Source organism: Nothobranchius furzeri, chromosome 15 (genome assembly GCF_043380555.1).
Source record: "Nothobranchius furzeri strain GRZ-AD chromosome 15, NfurGRZ-RIMD1, whole genome shotgun sequence".
NCBI lineage: Eukaryota > Metazoa > Chordata > Actinopteri > Cyprinodontiformes > Nothobranchiidae > Nothobranchius > Nothobranchius furzeri.
Window position 1 is genome coordinate 51112016 of NC_091755.1, and position 15469 is coordinate 51127484.

The 15469-nt window shown below is 40.7% G+C and overlaps 1 protein-coding gene across 2 annotated transcripts in view; it reads right to left on the minus strand.

Annotated features, from left to right (window-relative positions):
- Window positions 1-15469, minus strand: part of hdac7a (histone deacetylase 7a) — an 87776-nt gene that overhangs the window by 57794 nt on the left and 14513 nt on the right. Inside the window, exons 1-2 of one of the 2 annotated variants that reach the window (XM_054746176.2) lie at window positions 8352-8534; window positions 7522-7586 (exon numbers count right to left, since the gene is read on the minus strand). The gene's annotated coding sequence lies outside the window, so the exon portion shown is untranslated. Of the gene's footprint in view, window positions 1-7521; window positions 7587-8351; window positions 8535-15469 lie in introns of those variants that run through there. The other variant, XM_054746175.2, reaches the window with a different exon arrangement.

Here is a 15469-nt window from a genome sequence, read left to right on the forward strand (position 1 = left end):
AATACCCATTATATGTCAATTAATGACATGTTGAAGATTTAAAAATAGTACTTTCATGTACTTCTATGGAAATTTTGGAGTTTAGTTGATAGAGGAATTATTTGCCACAGAGCCCACTTTGACCATTCGAGGTTGTTCACAGGGCTACCAACAACAGGTAAAATATTAATAATTCATGTTTCCATAGTACCTCATTTCACAAGAACTGAACCGTCACTTTAAGAAAAAAAAGCTGAAACTGGCCATGCCCACCCATCCCTCACTCAAGCTGCTATAAGCTGAGAAGCTCTGATATAAGGAAGGGGCTCAAAGTAGAGCTGTTGCTCTTCCAGCAGCAGTAATCACAGAAGCAGTGAGAGGAGCGCAAAGGTGCAATACCTTTTTTGCCTCTAGATGGTGCCCTCTAAATTAAAAAACTCAATTTCTGATTTAATTGCAAAAAAATGTGCAAAAGACATTCATTAAAAGTACTAATTTATCCCTTGTCTGCTGACTTGACAGGTGCAGCTATATCAATCAGAAGCTTGGCTATGATTATATTTTACTGATTGTTGCCGGGTAAGGGCCCTCCAACACTGCATAGAACCAGAACCAGAAGGGTTTTGTTGCCATATATGCGAAAAATCACAACATTAGGAAATTGCTGCGGTACTTGGTGCAAGAAGAAAGATACAAATAAGAGATAAGTAAATATAGGAAGTACAAATATAATCACGATAAAACAATAATAATAACAATCATGCAGTTCTCTGACGGTTTTCTGTGACTGGGAGAAAGTGTTGAGGTTTGTGTTGTTCTTTGCAGCCATCAACCCAACACTGAGACGCTCTGTCTCTGTAAACAAAAATGTCACAACATTTAAGGTGGATGGGGACTCAACTCTATAGTAATTTCCCCTATTGTGATGTCACAATTGGGGACTTTTTGACACGGCTTGTTTTAGTCACATAAATCCTCAAAACAAACACTGACAGAAAATGGATGGATGGGTTTTCTTATGTTTAGAATGTAGACTAGGTAGTAGAGACCTAAAAGCAGCACATAAAGATGCAAATAAACATCTTAATAGATCCAAGTATTCCGGTCTGGATGAGCGGTTGGGGCTGAGGGTAAAAACTTGTCACAGGAGTAATATCACACTTTTTGTCAATGCCAGCCCGATTGAGTCTCTGAAAGCTGGAGAGCAAGAGACAAAGAGAGGGAGACATCCCAGATGGATGGAGGTGGGTGGAGGCCAAGAGCAGACCAGATTCCCAGCTGACCACAGCAAGAAGCCTTCAGCTCAAAGGTTAGTACAACATGACTTGATTTGATACACTAATAAACGTGTTACAGACAGTCTTACCATGGATCGTAGCAACTCTCTATCCTGTTTGCACAATAATGCTGTGAACACACACACACACACACACACACACACACACACACACACACACACACACACACACACACACACACACACACACACACACACACACACACACACACACAGAGTCCTGTTGGGCCCCAGAGAGAGTATTATATAACATTACCCCTGACATATCAAGTGATTTCATGCACCTAGAGGCAGGACAATTGAGCCATTTGTTCAGCGGGGCAAAAATAGCCACCCCCACCCGCACCCCCACCACACCCCTCCTTCAATGTCGTCTACTATTACGACCGTTACGACCATAACTGTGGGACAGCTCCACTGTCTGCTGTATTTTAACCTCTTTCATAAACAACATAAATCTATCTGCTAAAACTTAACCTGATCTTTAAATCTCTACAATTAGGTCGGTCTGTTTGGGATTGTGGTGGTTGCCGATCCTGCCGGGGAACAAAAACTCTTCACACACACGGGAAACTAGATGGGGGACAACTGATTGCTGATCAGACCGCCGAAGCAGAAATCCCATTGTGGTGTGTCATTTGGTGACATATTAGCTGTGCACTGGATGAGGAATAAACCTGCTTATTTAAGGTTGCAGAGTGGTCAAGTTACCCATTCTAAAAGGAACACGGAACAGGAAAGATTAACCGGCATTATGGGAAAATTCTTATTTTTTTCCTTGTTCCTTCTTGAAGGGATCTGTAGTAATTTTAGGGAAGGGGTTGAGCAGCGACTCGTATTACAATCAACAGAAGAGCAATTTGTCTTCATCTAAGATGACTTCACAGAAATATAACAACATATTATCTGGCGTTTTACAAAAATCACTTTTGTACACAAAGGGTCTGTGCAACGGCATAAAAACACAGAAGTTCTATATGTTTAGATCAAATAAGTAACTAATGCAATGATCCAGGTTTTCAGAGATTGATGCAATTTATGATTTCTTTACAGTTTTGACCTGAATAAGTTTCAGATTCATTGAAAAATGTAATGATTTACAAGTTATTTTAAATTTGTGATTCATTTTAAAATTAAAATTGCATGGCAGCTCCGTTACAACTAGTTAGAACAAGTGCTTAATTATGGTGAGTTCACAAACAAGGAGAGATATCCAAATCGGTTTGGAAAAGTGGATTTCTAGACTAAAAAACTTTTTTTTTTAATTATTTTGAGTTTAGGACCTTCTGATCACCAATTTAAGGTGAGGTGGCTGATGTTTGTCAGGAGCATTTTTTATCTTCACATGCCACTGAATTGAATAATTTTTATCACCTCAGAATTGTAAAATCCAGGGAAAATCTCCAATCCAGTCGTTGTGAATGTCACCCTAACCTTCTGCACACACCCCTCTATATCCAGGTGAACAGGATGTGAAGCCAGAGCCGGACTGCCTAGCGTAATTAGCGATGGGTACCGAATTCGGTACTTTTTAAGGTACCGACCGAATTCCATAGTACCGACTGAGCACCGATTCACGTCATTTGAAACGGTGCCTCCTTTCGGTACCCGTCCTTCACATCGAGAACTTGCCTAGACAGCTGCGCATGCGCAAGAGCGTTATGTCGTCGGTCGCTGCGAGCCAGTTGTAAACAGAGCAGCACGGTAGAAAGAACGCACGCTAAAGCTTGGGTTCACCTCACTAAATGTGATGGGTAACTGGGTGATGATGAAACCAGCAACAACAATCTAAGTGAGACATTCTCATCTTAATCTGGTCTGGTAGGTAAATAAAATGTTTAAGATAACTTTAGCTTGATTTGTTAGCTTTCGTTCCGCTAATGGTGCGTTCGCTTTCTCTTCGGAACTCCGAATTTCCAACTAGAAGAACATGAACGCACTCTAAAGTTTGGCTTCACTTTACTAAATGCGACGGGTGATTGGGTGAAGATGAAACCAGCGATCTAAGTGTGAGGCATCATCGTTTTAATCTGCTCCAGCAGCTAAATAAACTGTTTAAGATAACATTAGCTTGATACATTAGCTTCCATTGCCACCGTTGTTATCAGCTAATGGTGCGTTTGCTTTCTCCTCGGAAATTCTAACTTCTCAGTAGGAAAAATCAAATGAAAAAGGACGGCAAAAGGAATGAAGATACACAGTAAATTTAGTTCACAGTAAAGATGTTTGCTTCAGTTTAATTATCAGCTTTTAAAACTACAAGGACGATGTTAAAATACAAACAGCTGAATGTTATTTATCATGATGTTTATCAAATATGGTTATAAATTGAGAAAAATATATATTTAATTATAAAAAAAAAAGAATTAAAATATTAAAGACTCAAAAGTATCTAAAATTGGTACCGTTAAGTACCGGTATCGATTCCTAGGTACGGGGAATTAGTACTGAATCGATTCAAATGTCAAAGGTACCCATCCCTAAGCGTAACGGATGGATTGTTCTCTTGCAAAGGTTGTTTAAGAGTTCATTTTAAAAGAGAACCTGGTGGACAGGGTGAGTCTGAGGACGTTCAGGGTGGGTTCTAGAAGTTTTTTACCCTTTGTTCCTGGAGATTTCCCAGATTATCAGTGGTGCTGTGACTTCAAAGCTAAGAATAAACCAAAAAACACCACGATATGTTAGCTAGCATACTAAACTGCTGTAGTTAGATGCAACACGTTGGGAATAATGGCAGGAAAGGTACCTAGAGCAGGTGGAAAATGTAAAATGGAATCCCAGGAATGACCGTTGCGTGTTCCTGGAGGGGAAGCCTGAAGAACGGTGGACATTTGTATATTAAAAAAAAAGCTTTTACCTTTTAGCCAATCGTGGTGACTTTTGGCTGATTCTGATCACCAGCTAGTTAATCTTTAATGATTATCAGATTACCTGATTCTCCAAGCTGAGCAAAAAGAAAGTATTGGAATCAGAAACCCCACAAATCTATGAAAGCACAGTTTCAGACGTCAATAAACACGTTTCAGACTGTTTAGTTTAAATCCAGCGTGATTATCAATGAAAACATTTGGTTAACCTGTTTTCTTCTTTCTTTTTTTTTTTTACAAACATAATCCTTACACTGAAACTTCAGAAGCTAAAAGGCGTTCTTCTTCTTGCATATTTACTTTTTCCGTCACCTCTGTTTCAAAGAAAGCTCCGTAAATAACCCTTCCTCTTTGCCTCTGCGCTTCAGCAGGAACAAGCCTGGCCAGCTGACCAAAGCGTTTGGAAACCACAACCAGGAAGAAGACATGTGATCACCACGACAGCTATTACAGTCACCCCTGTTGTTATCAGTTTCAGAAATAAAAAAGATAAATCTGCTCTTTAGCGAGCAGAAAAACAAAAGGGATGACCTGCAAATGCTGAAAAGGGGGAAAACAACCAGAGAGCATCACAAAAGCATTCAAAAAGGTTGTATAAATAGTCCCAGGGGTTTTCCATTCCAGTTTACACTTTAGTGAATGTAAAAAGGTCTGCCAAGGTTCAAAGCTTCCAATTTCACATAATAATAAAGGAATGAAACACCTGAAACACCTCATTTAGAGTCCAGGACCCTCCAAGGTCTGTAGAAACTGTCTTATTTAAAATCCTAGGAATGGAATCTTGAATGCTCGTACGAACGGTCAAAATCCGGATTTATGAAGCATGCAGTGGCCGCTCGTGCGCACGTTCCTCCGCGGTCGACTGCTGATAAATCCCACGTATGCGTTCCCAGGTGCTCGTGTCCGTTCAGTCATTCACATATGGAAACGCCCTCCAATAACAAAATCTGGTCACACTACATCCCAAGCTCATGAGGGAAATTCCTGCGTTCATCCCAAAAGAAAAAAGAAGAAAACCCTTTGGTGACGGTGAGATTGAGGCGCTCTTTCAGCTCAGTAAAAGAAAGAGCATCACCTGAACATGCAGTCGGTAAGAAGAGAGGTTCCTGTCAGTAGCGGACTGAGCGTTCCATTCTGTTACCATTTTGTTCTTATATGGAGAAATCCTAACGTTGTCAGAGACTGATGATGGACTCAGCAGATTTGTGCGGTTTGTCTGTCACGCCGCAACGGCAGATTCAGCATCTCCTTCAGGAAGCGGTACCCGCTCAGAAGCCACTCGGTCCATTTATGATCTCTGCTTATTTTTACCAAAATGAGGTAGAACTTTGTGTTCTATTGACTCCAAAAGTAGGAGTGAAAACTGGATCACTACCCTCGCCACCACCAAAATCTAAATCACAGTTTAGTTTAAAGGTCTCACGATTATCTTCATCCCCCGCTTCTCTTCTTCTCTTCTTCTACATCACAGATAAAACTAGCATCTATGGCCTCGCCCACCTGTGGAAGGCTGTGTTGAGTTTGTAGACAGGAGAGAGAAGAGCATGTCTCGGCTAGTAGAAGCTAACCGTTAGCAAGTCCACAACAAGCGAAGCGACCATAAAAATCTTCTCAAAGTTACCGCCACAGCAGCGTTCATTAGGCATCTTCCCCAAACCCACTCCCATCTATTTCAACATGTAATTCGTGATGTGCACAATCGCCGCCCGGTGCCTCATTTACATGCAGCCAATAAAAGGGAGCTATGCACTTCACACTTTGGAAATAACTGGGTCTTTTTCGTGTGGGGCCATGAAGAGTGCATTAAGGAGCTGTAGCATTAGCACAATATTCATTAGGCATGAGAAGTTCAATTGCAAAAAGCAAAGTTTTAATGCACTAAAAGGTATATTTAACCAATAAAAGCTTATTTTATGCTCCTTTTACTGCAGTTTGGAAAAGAAATGAGTGGCCGCAGTTTGAAATACAATATAACACAAAGCTCACATTAATACTGTCTTACATAAAAATTTCACTCATAAAAATCAATGAATATTTTAGAAAATCATCATCATTCGTTAGTAAGTGTGTCTCCACTGGTATCAACTCAGCTACTTGAACTCCTGCAGCTTAAACAACAGTGTTTATCACACCACTTTTAACTGGTTTAACCAAAGACGTGTGGAACAGTAATAGACCCACAAAAAAAAAAAAAAAAGATACGTATAAGATTTTTGTTTTTTATTCCTGAAAGAGAGATGGGCGAGTAAGATTAATAAAAGAAGACAAAGGGCAGAGGGGCAGTGTCAGTTGCTCTGCATGGACAACACACGTGTAACCAGACTCTGCAGCCACGGCCATGACCTCACCGGGTTTTTCCACACACACGCACACACACAGACACACACACACACACACAAAGGAAACTGCACACTGGGTCCTTGGCTAGAGTACATTCAGCCAGGCCTGGCACAGCGAGAGCCAGCTCCCATTCAGAGACACGTATTGTAACCGTACAAAGTGTGATGGTGCAGGCGTGCTTTACAAAAAAAAGAGGCTGATCTAAAGTAACAGGAAGGACACAAAGAAACAGTCATGTGACTTGTTTCTTAAGGGTTGAGCTTAAGATCACATTTTTGATCCACTGATCTACGGCGCCAGCTCACACCAATCAGAGCAGCTGCCTCTTAACTTCTGTTCTCTAATAAAGAAGCAGAGAAATAATTTCCGCTTCTTATTCTGTTGCAGAACTTGATAGCTCTGGTTCACACGCCGACTTCTAACCGCGACCACAGAGGAGTTCTTTCACTGGAAGTCGAGTTACCTGTTACACGCTTCGAAACAAACACATGAAGGCAGCAAAACTGGTCTAAATACTCCCACTGGTCTAGATTTCAGCACCAACCACTACTATGTCCGTACTCGTCCTTCACATCTAACTGGAACGTAACCTTTTACCATTAAATTTAGCTTCCACACTTATTTGGGGCCGTGAAAGATAAGCTAAAAGTGTTCGTGACCTGCAGTAAAACTCATTTCTAAACCGACAGCTAAAAAAGAAAAGCCACAGAAGACCTAAATGCACATGTTTCCAACTAGGGTAACACCTGTTCTGTGCTCTCCTGCACAATCAAGCAGCTTAGATCATCCTATGAGCCATGCTGGAAAAAAGCTGCAGTCATCCAGACTATGTCATGTTTGTGTTTAAAATATGTGAGAAGGCGAGATGCAGTCCTGAGGGCTTGACAGTGGACCGGCAGCTCCTTTCCACATGAACATTCCAGTGCTGAGGGCCTGCCTTTTGGTGGTTTGGGTACATTTTTACAATCCCACAACACGGCTGCATATTAGGCTGCAGGTGGTATTCAACACATTGTCTAAAGAGGTTAGAAGTCCAACCTGTCGCTGCCTGAAGTATGGTGTCCTGCCTGTTTCTACGGCGCTTCCAGAGGCGCTGATTCCATCTGCGGAGACAAGAGAAAGCCCAGAATGACCAGCAGTGCACTAACAAACACACATTGGCAACCACTAAAGTCAGATTAAAATCCCGCAGGAGTGATTAATCTTAGTGGAAACTGATCTGATCGTTTGCACAATGAGCTGCTCCTGTGATGCAAGAGGCCCAGCTCTAACGTAAATGACCCAGATCTAAAGAGAAACCACATGCTCGCGAATTAGAGCAAGAAAGGTAGGCTTATTTATGCACCTGCATGTTTGAAAACTAAAAATAGCACATTTCTCTAAGTTTGTGTTTTTGCTGGAATGAAATTCGTGAGCCTAAAATAACCCTTAAATCTATAATATTCAATAAAAATGACAAGAAATATTACAATAATAAACGTTACGTGGCTGCAACAGTTTGAGAATATATTTTATTTTGAAGGGAAACAACGAACTTTGGCATTTTTTTTCTCAGTTTGAACCTGCTTCTGTTTTATTTCTATAAAAATAACCGTTGTGTTATAAAGCTGACCAGCAGTACAACTGCTGCGAAATCCTGAGAGATTATTAAATGCAGTTGAAACGCATTTGAATAATAAAAGGATGCGCATTTGCGTAATTGCCAGTGCGCTTAAATGAAGGACGAAACACCTGCGCAGGTAGGAACTAGTACTATGCGTGTTTACGTCGTTTTCTTTCATAAATAACATATAATCAGAATATTACACATTTAAGACAACCCGAACGTGTTCCCATCAGTCCTTTCACCAGCGCACTGAGGTCCCTACCTTGTGCGTCTCGCAGAAACAGAAACAGTCTTTTTAAAAAAACAGCTCAAAAGTCCTAATTCTGCAGAAATTCCTCCTGAAATCAGATCCCAGCGGAGTGAAACCCTAACGGGAGGTGATGGAGGCCGCCGGAGGTGCCTGGAGGTCTCGGGCTGAAGAGGAGGAACTGGAAAGTGGCTTAACGGAGGCAAGTTGCAGAAACAAAGTCCGCCCCACTCGAGGTGCGCCTCCCTCCCGCGGACAGAAATAGCAGGCGAGGCGGGTCCCACCAAAAATAGCCTCGGCTTCTCACGGACTGGTTCGTCTATTGTTTTCCTGCTCCGGCAGATGTGGTGCTCCGAGCTTCACTCGCTGACTTTTAGTTTTGTTTGTCTACATTTGGGATTTTGTGACACATATGGAGTCTTGAGCCCAACGCTGTGGCTCCACCTGCCGTCAAAACATCTCCAGAACCTTCTTGTAAACAGAAGAAAATACCACCAGACTGCGTGAACCCATTCATCCTGCAGTTATTCTACACATTTTAAACTGGTGACACTTTTTTTTATCATCATAAACTATGACTGAACCAACTTGTCAAGACGGGGACAAACATCTTGAAATTAAAAGTCCTTCTGGGCCTTAAAATTGTTCTTTATTTGTTTTTTTAAAAAAAGTCTAAATTGATTTAATTGTGGCTCCTGTTTGTTTTTACTGCTCAAAACAGGCTTGGGAGTAAGAATCTGAGTATAAACGTGTCCAACTGCTCCAGTAGTCCAATCCTGGTTCGAGAGGGCCACTACCCAGCATGTTTTATTTGTATCCCTGCTCTAACTCGCCTGAATTACCTGTTTAGCTATTAAAACCTGGTGATTAAATCAGGTGTGTCGAAGCAAAGAAACCTTTAAAGAGTAAGCTCTGAAAACGATCTGTCACTCAGAGTCTTTCGTGCATGTTGAGCATGAAAATAGTCTCCCACACCTATCTCCTGCATTAGCTTCTGACAGAAAATAGCAGAAAACCGCTTGGGTCAGAGAAGCCTGACAGATCTACGTCACACTGTTGTTTCACATTCATGGACTCACCCATCTTGCATCTGGACGGGAAGTTTTTTTTTACCGTCTAGGAAACAGCAGAGAACGTCTCAGCTAGTAGAAGCTAACCGTTAGCATTAGCAACTCTACCACACTGCAGAACTCCTCCAGGTTTGTGTTAGTTGTGATGATAAAGCATAAACATAGCAGAGCAACCAGCGTTCAGATGAGAGGCGAGATGTCCAAAAATCAGGAAATAAGACTTCAAATTCTGAAAATACTTTCTCTTCTGGCTCACTTCTATGTCCTCAAACAGGTGCACCAGTGCATATTTTCCCCCGAGAACGACTTACAAGGCATTCGTTTCTTCTAGAGACAGCTGCAAATGTATTAAAACTATGAGTAAAGTTTACTTTTAAAATATGCAGTATGGTGGCCCTGGAGGACCAGGATGCTGAAGGACCAGCACTTCCAAATCAGAGGACTCAAAAGGAATTTACACAACAAATTCTACAAAAACTGCAAGATTTTGTACTTAAAGGGGGCAAACTTTCGTTATTTCAATAAACGGGCTGTGGGTAACGCCTTGTGAGTCATTTTCTGTCTTAATGAAGCTCTGGCGCTCCAGTTTGGGGGGTAGAAAGTTGGGGAGGCAGGAACTGGCGTCTTATGTGCAAAATGTCACTTCGGATTGGCAAACAACAATGCAACTCTTCTGCTGCCATTGTTAGCTCTTCCTACTTGGGTAAAAAATACAACTTTGATGTTTTATCTCCACAAAAAGCTTGAAAGTGTTCCACCATGTTGGGGGGTTCTTTTGCTAATGGTTAGCTTTTAGGAGAATCCCTAATATCCGCTGTCGGACTTAGCACGCACCTTTTTGTTTGTCTTCATCATTGTGACTAAAACAAACCATTTGGAGTTCTGTGCACACTGTAGCTGATGTGTTTCCTGCCAATATTTTCTCAGGAAGCCAAAATCTGTGCAACCTCGTTTGATTTCCTGTATAAATCTGCAACACTGGCAGTGATGCCCAAAGGTTTTACTTTCTGTTTCAAGTTCGAGCTGAATTGAAAAAGGCTGTTGCAAAACAAAACAAAAAGGCCCACAGAAGTGTAAAAGTTCTGCTAGCACACTATTTCATGAGAACTTTACTTGATTTGATTACAGATATGAAACACTTTAAGTCTAAAAACTAATTTGGAATTGTGTGTTTTTTGCTTCCAAGGACAGGGCAGTTTAATAAACTGATGGCTGAATAAGATTTCATGAGAAAATACTTGAAATAGTTTCTGTTTGTAACAATAATGTGAGACAATAGACCGACTGATTGTGCAAATTGCGTTTCTTAGCATGGCTCCGTGAATTCACAGAACTGTCAGAGCAGTCGTGATGTCTGAGATTAAACTTGAACCTAATTTGGTTTTGAGGTTTAGGATTAATTTGTGCAGAATCAAAGGGTATGACGAACTGGAACGAAATGTCCCCATACGTAAGCGAGCTGCTGACTAATCTGCAGGATGTATGCAGGACCTGTTTTTGGGTCTCGGCTGTTAAAAGGGAACATTTTATGCTTACTTGACTTTTGCATCTTTTTGTGCTGCCATATGGGTCTCTACTGCCTCTGTAAACACGCTGAATATGAATTTAAAAAATGTTTTCTTTCTGCATGGTTTATTGAAATGTGTGTGTACGAGTCCAAAAGGGTTCAACTGAAGGCAACTGAACCTCTTTGGTTTAACTTGCTGACATGCCTGGCGCTGTGGTCTGGCACCAGCGTGTTTTAGATCATGAGCACAGCTGGTTTGCTTAATTTAGTGATGAATCACTCCTGTAGAAACTAATGAAGGCAGACTGGGAGACATTTCAGCTGTTAGATTAAGGTGTTAAAAAGACGAACGCACAGCGAGGAGATAAGTTTTGCTTTTGGTTCTACAAACAGACACAAGGGGGCGCTAAAAGCAAGCCAGAACTGTCTCCCTTTGACTATAACCTGGGCTTTCCACTAGATGCGTAAGCAGAAGGTAACGTAACAAAAGCCTTTTCCCTGCAACCTCAGTGGCGTGTTCTTTCCCACCAGGAGCGTTCCATTTTGTTGGTCCTGCGAGGTTACAAAATCACGCGTGATTTCAGCCTTTTCACGCAATAATAACGAAGGAGGAAGATGGCAGCATGTATCTAAAAGGGTGTGTGGTTTACTATCTGTTCTGTTTACACCAGCCACAGTTTCACAGGTCCTTGGTATTTTTTTTTACTAGGTAAGCCACTGGAAATCTGCATCTTTGTCTTTTATTTTGAAAGTTCACAGATACTTTACTCTGTTTCCTGTCTGGTTAAAACTGAACAGCTGAGCTTGAAATTATCTGAAAGTGTAACATGTAAAAAATGAACCCAAAGCATAAAGTTAGCAGACTGATGTGACGCTACGCTTCCGGGACACATCCAAAACGCGACGCTTGGCAGCCGGTGGAAACACAATAATTATGACGGCAGATATTAGCTGCATACTTCGCTTCGCAGACGTTACGTACTACTTATGTGTTCGGTGGAAATTCGAGGTAATGCTGCTGGTAAAGAAAATAAGATTGTGATTTGTTATTTCCTATTGTCATGTGATAAACGCCCAGCCTATTAGGGGATGGGTGGGCGTGGCCAGAAAAAGCTTGTTTTTCCTAAAGAGATCTGACACAGCTCATTCTGGAAGGCACTGAAAATGTCAAAATGGAGCTGGTGAGATTGCTTTTTGTGAGACTGATTTTGTGCAAAAAACTTCATTAACATGTTTTGTATTGACCATAAAATTATTATAACTTAAAAGAAATAAATCATAACACATCTCATTTAAATATAGGTATAAATGAAGATCTCCGACTGTCATTTAGCAGCTTCAGCACAACATTGTTTAGCCTGTCTGTGACTTCCTTTGTTTTTGTCTTTAATCAAACTGGGAACACAAACTGTTTATTTTTTTAATTAAATTAGTTTCTTGGGAATGTCATCTGCGCATTTCGGCCACAATGTTCCCTGAACATCTGGGACAAAACCCTTAAAATTTAAACGGCTGAGACCACAAATGGAAATGCTGTGAGTGAATAATAACTTCAACATTTATCTCCAGTTATGAAATCCTCTCTAACAAAAACATCTGATGTGTTTAAAAAAATAAACTTTTTTTTTTTATTTTGTATTCTGACCCAAACTATGTTGTATACAAAAAACTGATTCTTGTCATCTGTGGTTTAGAGTAGTATTAAAAAAGTTATTATGTTGGTGTTTTTTATAAAGTATTTTCTGTTTAAATTCAGTCTTTTCCCCCAGAAATTAACATTTGGAAACACTTCACAATAGGGGTCCTTTTATTAATGTGTCTTAGTGTGTTATTAAGCATTAATAAACAAATAATCCCTTTATTAAGGTAGCATCATGAATGTCCTGTTGTTGACCTAAAGGTCATGCTCTGCTGCGTCTGCTCGAGCAGAGACATAAAGTATCTGACAGGCAAATCTACATGAGATAGTGGCCAAGGTCTTTCATGCACTCTGCTCATCTGAACTGCTTCACCTCTGGACAGCTCAAGACGACGACGAAGAACTCTCTTGGTAAACACATAATCAAACAACTTTGTTATTTCCAATAATAATGTGAGCCCAATGTTCAATCAATCTGTGAAATTACAGTGTTATTACTTGATATTATAATCCTGTGATCAGTAGTATTTTACAAGTTATTATAAACTTGGACATTTGCATTAGACACTGATGACACGTAATGCTAAAGTCACACGACACATTTCCTTTTGTCTGACCCAATCAGAACCTTCGTTTCTGGTGCGGGGCGTGGCTTTCTGTGGTGTTTGTATAAACCCTCTTTTGCGTGTCAAATTCTGATTCGCCAGTAAACCAAAATATGACAATTATAAAAACTATTCCACGCCACCTTTTCATTAGTTCAAAGCGTCCTAGAGAAATCTCGGACAGGCCATCCGGACTTCCTCTTCAGCCAAAAGAACCTCGACAAGCTGGATAAAATCTGTTGCAAGTTACACCTGACCGCAACGGTTCCTTCAGAATAAAAGCTGAACCTCACGACCCCTTCAGGGTCTCGCTGACGCCAATGAACCTGTCGTGACCTGGAAGCATTCCAAGAATAGTTTGGTCGGCACCGCTGCTTTTCTACCGGCTTTGGTTCCAAGGAGGGTCCAAGAGGACCTCCACATTCTGGATCTAACGGAGGCTTCCCCTGGGGTACGTAGACCGACAGATGGCGTCTCATGTGTGTTATAAATCTCCTACTAAAGTTTAGATCGAAACATTCACTCCCTCACAGAACTAAATGCTTCTCCGGATCCGCTGGTTCTGATAGCAACATTCCACACACACACACCATCATTCATCTCACGTCTCACTCCACCTTAGTCCATCAGTACACAGAGAGTTAAAGTTAGTCTTGTTTAAATTGTGTAGAAATAAATTTCTTAACTATTTTAAACCTGACTCTCTCTATTTCCTCGGGGTTGATACGAAGTGTCGCTTAATCCCTGCAATAAAAAGTTCCGATCTTCTGGTTAAAATAGTCAAAGATCCCTCAGATTGATATTTCATATTTCTATGGAATCTCACATTTTATGGTTCATAAGTAAGATGTAAACTACCCACCCTTTACAATTGTTTATTCATTTTCTAGATCCCAAACTGAAAATTGTCCTATGTTTGCAAAAATATATATATTAATTGTTCATGACCTTTCCACAGAAAGCTAGGTATAAGCAATCCAATCTCCTTTCAAAATAAAGCTCAGGAATCAGTAAAACAGCCAAACATTTCTAGAGGTCAAAAGTCAACTGTTTTGTTTATAATCATGATGAACCAGATTAATAGAGTCTGATTTGTAATTATGACTAACAATAAGTATTAGTATGTTAAGCCGATGTTAGCCACCAGTAGCGGTTTTAGGCACGGGCAGACAGGGCAGTTGCCCGGGGCGGCATTTTTTCATGACACAAAAGGGGCGCACAAGCGCTGAGTAAAAAAAAAAAAAAAAAGGAAATCTGCGCCGCACCGAGGTTTTCTATTATCTGTCATATGACAGTGTCTGGATTGGAAACAGCAAGTTGGCGCCCCCTGCAGCTGCAGGCGCTCCTGCTGACTGAGAACGTTCACGTGCTCCGTGTGTCTATGAAGAACAGGAAGGGGAGGGGTGCGGCGGGGGAATTCGCCTCTGCATCTTTCCCAAATGAAATGAGCGTGCAGGGGCTGAATCAACTGTATTAACATGGCTAAAGTCAATCACATCTTAACGTTCTTCCATATTTCATTCATAATATCATAAACACAGGCCTATCATTCTTTCAGGTTTCTCTGAATTGTGTGAAATGGCCAAATAAAAAAAGGAAAAACAAAACGATTTTGTGGTCACCCCCCCATCAAGGTCAAATAGTTTAGTCCTGACTAAAGGAAACTTACTGAGTCAGGAGCCAAACAGAAGAGATGAACATAAAAAGGCTAAAACCACCAGGTGCCCCATTCAGGGGGAAAAAAAGAAAAAAGAGGAGAAAGATAAATGTATGTAGCTCTCATGATGCATGTTTTCGATTTTTTGAACCAGTTAACTGGGATTTTAACGGTTAAATGCGGTCAACTAATTGCTAACAGAGCTAATAGGGCTGAAATATTGAAACGAATATTCAAATGGTTCGAAAAAAGTCCTTGAATCGTTTTTTACTGATTCAAACTAGGATTTGCTAAATGCTCACTGCAGCCTGTGGCCTGCCTGAACAACAACAAACACATGTTGATCATGTTCACATAATAATAAATAAAACAACTCTACAAGCAGAAGAAAACTTCCCAGTCACCACTAACTATCCTGTTTATTTATTGCAGATGGCTGCACTGATTATTTTTTACATGATTTGTTCTGTAAAAGTTGGCATTTTTGGTAGTCTACAGTTTTTTTATGTCAGTTTAAATTACAATTTCAGAGGCAATTCTAAAATATTATGGATCATGAGATCTATTGGAGATCTACCCCAACTTTTGGACTGCTCTGCCAGTCACTGTGGCTCCAGCTGAGAGGAGCTTTTCAAAACTTGATCCAGTCATACCT